We start from the raw sequence: 12,110 nt of genomic DNA, 5'->3' as shown, positions 1-12,110 counted from the left end.
ACTGACCTCAGTTAGGTCAGTGAAAATAGATGTTATTCTCATGTTATACTGATAATATAATTTTCACCATGTGTTGGTATGTAATATGTGTATCTAACATCCGTTGAATTGGCCAAGATATCTGACTGCTGTTAATAGGGAAGCATTTCTTTCAGGAAAGCTTTGCAGCAATTAGACTCCTTAACCTAACAGCAAACCTATTTAGCCAGTGTCATAACACTACTTATCAATCCATAATTTATCAGCAAATTTTAAAAATCACAGGAACAGCAATTAACTGAACAACTGTCACCTCTATCAGTTTCATATTAACAAGAGCAAGAACCCTGGCCCTGCATCCTGTACTGAAAACAAACTGTTCATTACTGTTGCTGTGTTGTGAGTACAGACAATGGAACAGAAAAAAAACAGTGTCGCCCAAGTCCAAAGTTCATTCCCAGGCTTCAATCAGCCTGAAATGTAGATTGTTTACTTCTATTTGTTTGTGGTATAGTCAACTTCAATACTAAGATGTCCTTATCAACACTGCTGATCTGGAGTGACCTGCCAAATATGACCTACTGATGATAATCAGATCAACGACAGCAGGATAAAGCAGAGGGGTGTTTAAGTGAATTCACAATTGTTCCTCTTTTCCACTTGGGGAAAGGAGAAAACAAATACTGTATGATTAAACCTGGCTTGTGTTCAGATATGGGATCTTAAAGCATGACATTTTTCAAAAAACACTAAAAGATTTTAAATGTCAATATTTCCCACAATATGACTGCCTTTTAACATATTTGAATTCCCCTATGACATTCTGCAGCCTTTGTATCCCACATAATGGCTTGTTAGGACAACATAGTAACAACTAAAGCTTAACAAACAGCAACAACAACTGCTTATAACTAACAAAATCAAATACAGTATCACAGTTTTGTACAAATTATACATTTTCAACTGAAAGCTACAGCATGTAGCTTATTTTAAAAAAAATTCTTGCTAGATTCATATCTTAATATGGAGAGGTGATTAAAGGTTCCTGTGACTCAATGACATCAGCAGCTCAGAAATATTCCATTTTAAGTTTTGGAGTGAGCTTTGGCCTTCTAACTAATAAGAGAAAGTCAACACCAAGTGTGGGAATTCATGAGTGGCAATCAATACGTGAACACACCTCAGGTCTGCTGCTCCTCGCCCACGGAGGCTTCAGACACTGATTCTGGCATTAGTTGAGTCAGCGGGAAATGAGAAAGATGGCAAGAAAAGGAAGACTTTTTAAGAAAAAGAGAAGCAAAAAGACAATGACGTAGTTTACATCAAGGATTCATATTTGCCCCACTTTCAGCAGATGAAGAGAAGTTGAGGGAGAAGAGGAACTTCCTAATGGATGCAAATTTGAAAGCAGAGTGGATTGCTTTTGAGTCTTGTTCTAGCATGCCTATCATACTGCAATGTCAACTCAGTCATCTTTTATACAATACGATGTAACCTAAACTATGATCAGATCATGTAAGGCAGTTAGGCAAATGCAAAGTCATCAGCTCTGCTGTTCACCAGTCTTAACCCATTGAAAAAAGAAGATCATATTTAGTGATAACAGTATCACTAACGGGCATTTGGTGCCACATTAAGATCCAGTGACACAGCTAAAAATATGAGCAGATGTTTCACCACAGTAACAACAAACATAAAATGAAATGAAGGCCAACAAGAAAATGCACAAAGTCCTAATATGAGTAAAGAAAAATAGGCTATTTTTTCAGTCATCACAATAGCACTAGCCTAAACTTCAGAAAAATAATGATAGTTATTATAATTTGGGAAAATTATGTCTTTCTTGATGAGAGGGGTGGAAAAAATGTTTTAAAGGTCCTCTGTGGGAACAACAAATGGCATTAATCACTCTTAAAGAACCAACTTTCCACATTATATTTGTTACTAACAGCATTTTTCATTTCCACACCCTGAGCTCTATCTTAACTAAACTAATTGCTAACTAGAGGTAATGTGTACATAAATGATTATGAATGAAACAGAGATGTAAAGAGAGATGTTTTACAAAGATGATTAAAACCAGATTCTGAAATGGTGATTCTGATCCAGCATGGTTTATATGCAAGCTTCACAGAATTATGTGTCAAAATAGGAAAGGTACAGGCAGGTATTACAGCATAAGCTTCTTAACATAAGGGGGCTAATTTTTTAGTATGTCTCAGATACACTACAGTTATTGATGACTGTACATGTTAAACTGGCAAATCAATAGACAAAATGGGCAACAATGTCATCTTTACTGCTTCAAAAAGCTATTTGATTTAATGTTTCTTGCGCATCCCCTCCTACAGATATTTATTCTGCAGACAGTGTTCCATGTGTTTGGCCTTGTGTAAGTATGTATACATTTTCATGTCTTTTCACACACAGTTGAGTGGATCAACCATCCCCGGTGTGTCTAGCAGGGATTAGATGATCTCCTCAGTGAAGAGAGGACCAGAATTAACTGGTTTCTGGCCCCTATAATGATGGTGAAGGGAGACACCCCACAACAGCCCTGATAGGTCCATTTATCTTTTGTTTCCACAGCAAGAAGACTGTAGCCTGAGAAGCAACAGACCAAAATGCCCTCTGCAACAATTTGTAGCCTTGGATTAATCATACCAACTTTACAAGAACTGATTGGCACTTCACAAGTAGCTCTTGTGTACCTTTTCTTTCCTTTAGTTGTCCCTTGGCCTTCATGCTCATTTCTGTGATAAACCAACTCATCTCCCATGCAACATAACTGGGAACAGGAACCTTCAGAATCCAGGTATTAAATAACAAAAAACAAGCTCTACTTCCTCATAATAACTCCACAAGGATCTCCAGTCTGCACTCCAAAAATGTACCTACTCGTGGTATGCATAAGGAAGTGAACTCTAAGACTAATATTACGTTTGGTGCATTAACCCCAGAGGCAGAACAATACATATGATTCTTGTTTGGTATGTACAAAATAAAACCACCAACCACCAACAAAAAACACAAAAGACATTTGCACGTAAAACCAGTAAACACATACTGCACCTATAATAACATAACATTTGTATAACAGTATATTAATAATATAATCCACAAAATGGTCATCCATATATCCAAGTTCTATTCTAGGGCTGCAACTAATGATTGTTTTTATTATAGATTACACTGCAATGTTACTTTTTCCATTATTGTGGAGCCTTACCATGAATCCTGCCATCACATAAAAATGAAAAACGTGCTGTTAACACAACTTGAAAAAGTGATGACAGGACATTCAAAGTTAATCATCTACAGCTCCTTAGCATTCAGTGTTCATCTTTAGAATAACTCTAAAAACATGTATGTTCAATAATTTCTAGGCAACCGACAAAGGACTCTTAAAGAGAAATATGCTTTTCCACTAGCAAGTATAAATAAGCGCACCATTTTTACAATATGTACACATTTGTCTTAAAATATGGTCAGAGCTGCATCTAAGTTACAATCATGAATTTATTTGAACTAATAACATAAATTTCTTGTGTTATTCATATTTAATAATTCAAAGATTCACTGTGTAGATTGGGGAAAAATATGCAAACCTCTAGACCAATGATTTTTTAAATTTTTTTATTTTTTTGAGGCACGGCTTAGAATCACTTTGAAAAAACCAAACATTTGGAGCTTGCTATTCACAAGAAGCATCTACTTATGTACATCATGCCTCACAAAAGAGAGTTACAATCAAGAATTGAAGATTTGCATAAGGTTGAAAAAGGCTGCAAAGTAATCTCAAAGAGTTTAGATATTCAAAGACAATTTATAGACAATTTGTCTATAAATGGAGACAATCTACTCTCCCTCCAAAAGGCACAATGCAGAATGCTCAATGAGATAAAAATAAATAAATAAATAACAGCTAAAGGCTTAAAGGAATCACTGGGGCCACTGAATACCTCTCTTCATTATGGTGGATGGTTGCATGAAGCAATGGTGTCCATGTGTGGAGGAAGCAATTGCTCTTCAACAAAATCATCTCGGTATGCATAAAGTCTGCCAAAACACCTTGACACTCCACCGTGCTAGTGGGATAATGGAACAAAGGACACCACATACCAACATGAAATCATAACTCAGTTCATGAAGAATTGTGAGGACATCATGGCCCAGAGGCTGCTTTGAGCAGAAAATGAATTCTCTGGAAGGTATCTTCAAGGATAATGTCAGGGTGACTGTCCACCAAAAAGGACAAAAATATGATGCAGAAACCAGAAACCAATATTTTTTACTAAATACAATAAAAACTGTATAGTATACTACACTAAAAATGTAGTCACAATTGTTACCACACCATTACAAATATGCAATCACGTAGTTGTGTATTTGTTTGTTAGTCAGCCCCCACTGACAGTCTGTCAAGTTTTCCTACACACAAGGAAACAACATGTTAGAGAGACAGAAGCACCAGCGTGCTGCAATATGTCAGGCCGCAGTGTAAAAAGTTATTTATAAATACTTTTAAAAACTGATCCAGAAGCAATTTAGATCAACGATTTTTAAAACTGGCTTTCAATCCTGTCACAGTTGGTGATAAAAATGATGCAACAAAAGAAATATGTATGCTATAAATTGTCTGTGCATCATTTCTACCATCTGATGAGTTGCTTGTGTTGTGATGTTGTGATGTTATACTACACAGCAGATTTAACAGACATCATAACAAAATGTTAGTTTTAAAAAGATTTATAATACTTACAAAATGCAAGTGAGCCACAGGGCAGAGAGAGGGCAACAGGAGGACAGAGAGAGCCAAACAGACCTATCCGCTCTTCCCCACCAAACAACAATCAAAGAGAGAAAAACTGGTTACAAGGGGGGTGAATCTTCCATCGCTTAGACATGGCTCAGGCTGAAAGCTCTGATATTGAGCAGGAAAACAATTTTCCACAATGTTAACAGACATAGCCACAGGACCAGCACAACACTACTTTCTATCACCCCCAGACAGGAAACAAGCCCCTAAGTATGAGAAAAGCAATAAAATGTGTGTATCCTCAGATAACAAATGAAATTGTATCTTAGGAAAAGTTTACATAAGGCCTACAGCTTTGATGTAATAGTAGTTAAAGAGTTACACTAGTCAAGCCATTCTGATCCCATCCCTGGTGAATGAGATGCCATCCAAGAGAACTCATTTTTATTATTATTATTATTATTATTTTACCATACTAACAATTTATTCAATTAGAATTAAATATTTATTTATTTATTTGTAATTACTATTATTAATACTTGCTTGATTAATTGTGTGGCCTTTAAAATAAAGCAAAATGACAATTTAGACAGCAACGTCATCAAATCCCTGATTTGATGACAAAAAGTAGGAAGTATTATCATATTTAAATGTGGGAACCATCAGTTGACTGGCTTAAAAAAAACAAAAAACAGACTGACTTAAACAGTAGTTTCTGTTTATCAATTACTCACTGCAGCTTTAAAGATGATAACAGGGTTACAACACCAACACTGCACCATAAGTACCCTGATATCCTTGTTTGAGAGACCCTTTGGGGGCAACACACAGGCATGAAAAGCACTGTATGTGTAATAGAATACAGGCAGTAAAGAAATTAATGAACCTAGCCAAGTTCCTTTTCATAATTTGTAAATACAATCCTGGTCTCTGAGCCACAAACTTTGTTAAATGACAGTCATGGCACTGGTTATGGGAAACAACCTTATTGACTGAAATGTTTCACTAAATGCAGTCTTGGGAGAGACTTTCGCTGTGTAATTTTCGAGTAGGCTGGGAGCCAGTGAGTGTTGTTTAACAGCCGTCGGCACGTGCTGTCTTTGCATTCATTGCCAATGAGGAGGATGGGGAAATCATTTTCTCTCTCTCACTGACAGAAGTGAGCTCCACAGCCCAGGATATCATTTCATGGTGCCAAAAAAAAACCCCCCACCAGAATTTCATTCAAAAAAGATTAAAAATAAACAGGATTTAATATCAGCTGGAAAGGTACAGACAACTCTTCAGGTGGATAAATTATTACTGTGTGGATGCTTTTCCCTTTGAGAAAAAAAATCTCCAGTGTGTGCCATTGACTTACTATGTTAATCAGGCAAAGTATGACAAAGAAGGAACTTTATGAAAATATTCTAAGTAAATGACTGATTATAAGATCTGGTCATAACGAGGAAGAATGCTGTGCTGTTTTCAAGGTTTTTCTAATATATTCCCTGTAAAGGCTTTTTAGCTTGGAAATTCTTTAAAACTATGCCCCTTAACAGAGGCACTATCGCTGAAAGTTTGTATTAGTATCATTATTATTGTTATTATTATCCTATTATTGTTATTAGTAGTAGTATTATTATTCTTAGTAGTAGTAGTAGCAGTAATAGTAGCATTCCTAGTTTGAATGTGTGCAGCTGGGTGAATGTGTAGAGCGGCTATTGCTAGAAAAGCGGAGAGGTGTTGAGTGGAGCAGTCCTTGGTAAATAAAGGTTTAAAAAAGCAGTCTTGCATGTGAAGGGGTAGATGGGGCTTAGCTCTCCCTGTCACATGCACTTAAGTCAGGGAACAAAGGTAGAAGGGCAGGCTAAATCATGTGTATAGAGGGGAAAGGATGAGGCAGGGAGGCAAATACTGCCACTCCTGGCAAGCAACCCTGTCTTTAGCTCTAATGTCTCCGTTACACCCGTAGCATACAGGTTAAAACATCAGACATCATCAAGGAAGAAAATACTTGCGTAGGGAAGCTGACAACAAAACTGAGAGAATCAAATTTCAGATAGTCAGATTACAGATAATTCTTACAGGAATCTTCAGAACTCTTAAACTCCAGGCACATTGGATCTCCACGACTGAAATGATTTTAGGTAACCAAAACACTCATTGACCTGAGGAGAGTGTTCTCTTGTATTACATTTACATGTAGTGTGTGTGCAGGATGCTGTGAATTAATGACTGCAGGCTGTGGGATTCATTCTGTACTGTACAAACCAGATAAACAACTACAATTTTCTGTTTCTGTTAGCTTTGACACACTTAGCCTAATTAACATTAAAGTAAGCTAAAATAGGCGCAATCATCTGTGACCTAAATTACAATGAAAGCTGCGTGTGCAGCTGTCTCACTTTTAACAGATTCTGTTTTTGCCTGTGCCAGCAGCACATGGACTGGGCGTGCAATGTTCCTTTGTTGATTGGTGCTTATTCTGCAAGGCTCAACAACCTAAATTTGACTTTTACCCTCTCAGTAGTACAAAAACCTGAAAACTATAGCCCTTCTTCAATGTGCAAAATTGACAACAGTTTGACTCCATTAGACAAAGGTGACTTTATATCAAGCGGTACAGTTCTACTATCTCACCAACCAGATAAGTCAGGCCATACCTGATACTTTTCTTATCTTTACTACTTTCTCAGTAGTAATAATGACATAATACTATCCATTTTCCCACTACATGTTTCAGGAGGAATAGTCATTGACTGTACCTGGTCCACTGCGTTGCACAGCCTTTTCTTTTCTGCTCTCCTCAATGCAGGCTTCTCTTTGAACAGCTAATAACATTGTCTCAACAGTGAAGCTGTCACTTAATTTATTTTGCTGTATTTGTTGCTTAGTAGTGAACTCCAGAGCAAATTGTCACAATTAATCCTAGACATAGTTAGGAAGCAAAACAAACAGCGTGGCCTTTTGGAGGTTGCATGACACTGCATGGAATTTACAAAAGAAAGTCAAAATTTAATGCAATAAAGCTGTGGTCAGGTTTAGTAAAGTTACAATCATGCTGTTCATTAACTATACCAATTTGTAACATGTTATTTATATTTGAAACGATGACAATAAATTACTGGACCAGATGTTAAAAGTTGCAGCTTTAACAATACAAATTCAGTCTTCTTCACAATTTACACTTCTCTTTCCACCAAATCTAGCTATAACTTGAAGCAAAGTGGAAAACATTCATTGCGAATACCAATTCCTTCATACTGCCCAGCGCCATCATCACGGCTGATTAAGCTATCCAAGGTCATTCACTTCATTGGTGGCAAGTGCCTGCAATCCCAAGCAGTCAGATCAGAGTGCTGACACTGATGTTAGCTGGAAGCCTGTTCCAATGACAAGCAATCCTTACAGTCAGACACAGTAGGCCAGGTTGCCTGCATGACATGGCAGGAGGCCATTACAAACATATGAGATTACAATTTTGGATTGTTTCCTGATTTTCATTACAGTTATTTTAGCTAAATCATTTCTACTGAGCTGAGGTAACATATATGTCCAATTTTAATTCTGATTATTCTTTATTGACCTCACTGGGCACATTAAAACACACGAGTGGATTTGGGTTTTTTAATCTGGTATTTTGACAAGCAACAGGTTGCCTGTCAGGAAACATGTTATTGTCTTTTGAACAAATGACAATGAGGTAAATTTTCTGTGTCTTATAGTCCACACTGAATCTGAACCTTTGACAGTTTCAGTTTGAAACAAAGTGGACTGAAAGAGTCAAATTAGTGGTAAGAACAAGACAGCTCTGACAATGCTCCCTATTCTCTAAAGAGACCCAGAGGCAAATTTATTACTTTCCAATTTAATGGCGCATGACTCAGACATGCTAATGAACTGCTAAAAACAAAGTAACATGAGTATACAGTGCTCTGGTTGCTCATCACCCTCACTAAACTCATCATGGGTGCAATCAAATTTACAGCTAATGCTGTCAGGCTAAAGAAATTAAATTTAAAAAAACTATGAAACAGATTTTATGCCATGGCATTGGGTGGTGTCCAAGATGCTGTACTGGTTGCCTTCCACCATGGCACCCTGTGTAACTATCATGATAACCTACTGTCATACCTGATGCTCTCACAATGCCCACCATTTGGCAGATCATGTACTTTACAAGTAGTTTGAAAAAGCAATTAGATGTCTTTATATGACTCGAGCTCATAATGACAGTAGCTCCATTGTCCTGTTAACTGTTTCCTCAAATACTAAGCATACTAGCACTCAGAAGACTGCTCATCTGTCTGATCCAATTGACTGATGGATTTCCAAACTCTGCATCAGCCAAAGCTATTAAGTGGTCTGCTGGAGCGAAATGACTTTACTGTTCCCAGAGTGCAACATTAGGCTCAGCAATTCCTGCCTGCTATTGTCTGGGGCCACTGTGACAAAGTTAATTTCTTACCAGACAAGCAAACACTTATGCCGATACACAATAAATAACTATAACGAAAAGAAAAAAAAAAAAAAAACAGAATCATCCAGATGACTTTTTTTTCCTTTTTGCTTTTAGCAAACATTTGAGTCAGATGATGTGACCCATACCAAACTAGTTTCCTTCAAGGAATCTGAGCAAATAGTTTGTACTTTTTATGCTGAGACATCGCTGAAGTAATAGACCAATATCAAGTGCAAAGCCACTGTGTAATACAATATCTACCTTTAAAAGATCCTTGTAATATCTCAGAATAAGAATACAAAACTTACAGCATCTAGTAAAGCTTGTCTCAATTCAGAAAACAATCTCTGTAGGTAAACATTTTTTAATGGCCATATACATAAATTGATAACCATTACTTACAAAAAACAGGCCATGTACAAAGGGGAAGACCTGTATTAAAAGCTGTGTTTTTTTTTTGTTTTTTTTATGACCATGTATAAAAAAGAAAGCAGACTCTAACCAACCCTGCATTACTCCTGGTCACTGAATATTAGAAAACAAATCCAGTCTTTAGATTCATGGTGGCAGATTGGAGGGCCCACTATGTGTCTGCCATGGTTGGCCAAACACTGACAAAACAACCCAAGCAAGAGTGCTGGCTATGGCTACACCACCCCAAGGACCTGTGAAGGTGCAGTGCACATGCAGTACATCTGATGCGACCTAAGGACAATACAAAAAGAGAATCTAGAAGGAAATGTCTAAAGTAAGTTCCTTGCAAATGCAAAAAAAGAACTACAAGCATCTGTGCCTTCAATGTCAACATAATTGCTGGTAAGCAATAATTGAGTACTACTGAGAGAAAGTGATTTAACTCTTCTTTAGGTTTTGATTTATAATTTGGCATCACCATCTCAACACTTGACAAATGGTTTATATGATCAGCCTTTATTTAAATTCCCCCACAGTAAATTTGTTTATATATTATCATTTATACAGAGTATGGGTGAGACGGTTTGTCTTGTCTCATTACTAAATGCAACTTTCATTCAATTGCACTTGAATTTGCATTGTGTCAATCACTGTGACAGAGCAGCGTTTGACTAGCAGAGGTTTTACAGTGAAGACTGCTTTTGAATAATAGCTTTACTGAAAATGAAAAGACCACTGTTTAGAGTCTGCTTGTATCCTGTTGTCTTCTCACTCTTTCCATGCATTTCTGTGGTGACAGAAAAGCACAAGAGGCTAAGCAGTTTTCACAGACCACATGATAAAAACTGAAAAACAGCCACCAGCAGCATTAAAACAGAACTGTAAATTCAGCTTAAGATTCAGTTATATGTAACTATACAGTTAGGCTGACTTAACCTACTAATCTAATGTTGGAAATTGCTACTATAAAGAATATTTTTTTTAAAATAAAAAAGATGAACTATAGTCTCATATAAAGCATGATCTGTAGCCATGCCACATGTACACAATAATGTGACCATTAATTAGTTTTCAAGTAAAACAACAGTGGAATCAGCCATTTACATAATTACCCAAATGGCTGATGGTAAAAAAAGCAAATCAAGTAGTTAATATGTGGTGATTATGTGTACAAATTATTTTACGTGGGTCTCTGACAGAGCAATATACTGTACACGTTTAAGGACAAGATTACCATGTAATGTATGTTCTGTTTACTGGTCTATGTATGGTTGGTAGCCAGTGAGCTAAACCTGATACATTTTTGCCAAACAGGATTCTTGAAGGAAGTTCAGTTGTGCATAAGGGCTACCTTTAGCTTTTAGACTTGAAACGTATACTATTGATAGTAGAACAGACCTCTAACTGGGAGGCCAAAAGTAAAGTATTTAACTGGAGCAAACTGTCAAGAGTTATTAGTCATATGTCTTCTTCTCTCCCCTCCATTGTAGTGAGTGGGGTCTAGCTGCAGTGCCTCTTTGTCTAGAGGCCTTATCTGGCTATGGAGTGCCAAGCTCTGTGCTGCTGTCTCTAGTGGCATGGTGATGGAGGCAAGGCCTGCCATCCCAGATAAACCTCCCTCTGTTCTCCCAGCAGCCCAGCAGGCTTCTTGTTTGCTGCAGGTGTCAGAGAAAATGTTCCCATAGCCATTAGACTTTAGCGCTGCTGGTGACATGTTGGCACCTCTGACGGGAAATGACTGAAGATGGGGGAAACTGGTGACGGGGAGATGGAGACAGACAACACAGTGACAAGACAGAATGAGGGGGAGAATTTAGACTGGGTTGCCTACCAAACATCAGTTACAGTGGGGAAAATAACTTGTACAAGTTATTGTGTTTTCAAGGATTTCTCACAAAATTGCTGTAAAATATATCTCCTAAATTCGCTAAAAGCTCAATCAACAGTTCGATCAAAACCAAGCACCCCCAAAAGTCAAGCAAAATGATTACAGTAGACCACGAAGAAAACAATCCCATAATAAAAAAGTGAGGCAGACAGGTTATGGTAACCACACAGTAATGATGGTTATGGCTGCTGCTCCAAAATTGTCACCAGGGGGGAAACGTTGTTATGCTGAATATTCAGCAGCCATACTGCTTCTAGGTGGAAAGAGATTTTGTACAAGATATAATTGAACGCACAACAGGAAGTAATCTACGGCTAAAAGCTGCAGTTCTTAACTTTGACACATACAGTTTAACTTTTACAAAAAGGAACAAAACCCAATGTGGTCTGAAGACTCATAAGCAAGACCAGAAAATGGAACTATTTTTAAAAATGAAAAGTGTTATAAGTCTGATAAGCAGTACAAACATATTCAGTTTAATATAATACTAAGAAGAAAAAAAAAACAGGGCATAAGCTGAAATCAAAAACTTTGATTTAAACTGTCTGTCTGTCTATATTTAAAACAATATTATTTCTATCAATTAACTAATCAATTTCACATAATGAAAGATCACCTGCATAAGA

The 12,110-nt window shown here is 37.1% G+C and overlaps 1 protein-coding gene across 6 annotated transcripts in view; it reads right to left on the bottom strand.

The window, feature by feature from the left end:
• enox2 (ecto-NOX disulfide-thiol exchanger 2) overlaps positions 1-12,110 on the bottom strand; it is a 151,972-nt gene that overhangs the window by 119,551 nt on the left and 20,311 nt on the right. Inside the window, exon 1 of one of the 6 annotated variants that reach the window (XM_026330137.1) lies at positions 4,742-4,807. The exons of the other annotated variants lie outside the window; for them this stretch is intronic. The gene's annotated coding sequence lies outside the window, so the exon portion shown is untranslated. Of the gene's footprint in view, positions 1-4,741; positions 4,808-12,110 lie in introns of those variants that run through there. 6 annotated transcript variants of the gene reach the window in all.

The sequence above is a fragment of the Mastacembelus armatus genome, chromosome 10 (genome assembly GCF_900324485.2).
Source record: "Mastacembelus armatus chromosome 10, fMasArm1.2, whole genome shotgun sequence".
In the NCBI taxonomy this organism is placed as follows: Eukaryota; Metazoa; Chordata; class Actinopteri; order Synbranchiformes; family Mastacembelidae; genus Mastacembelus; species Mastacembelus armatus.
The sequence above is the reverse complement of the archived record's forward strand: the minus strand, read 5'-3'. Positions and strand labels throughout refer to the sequence as shown.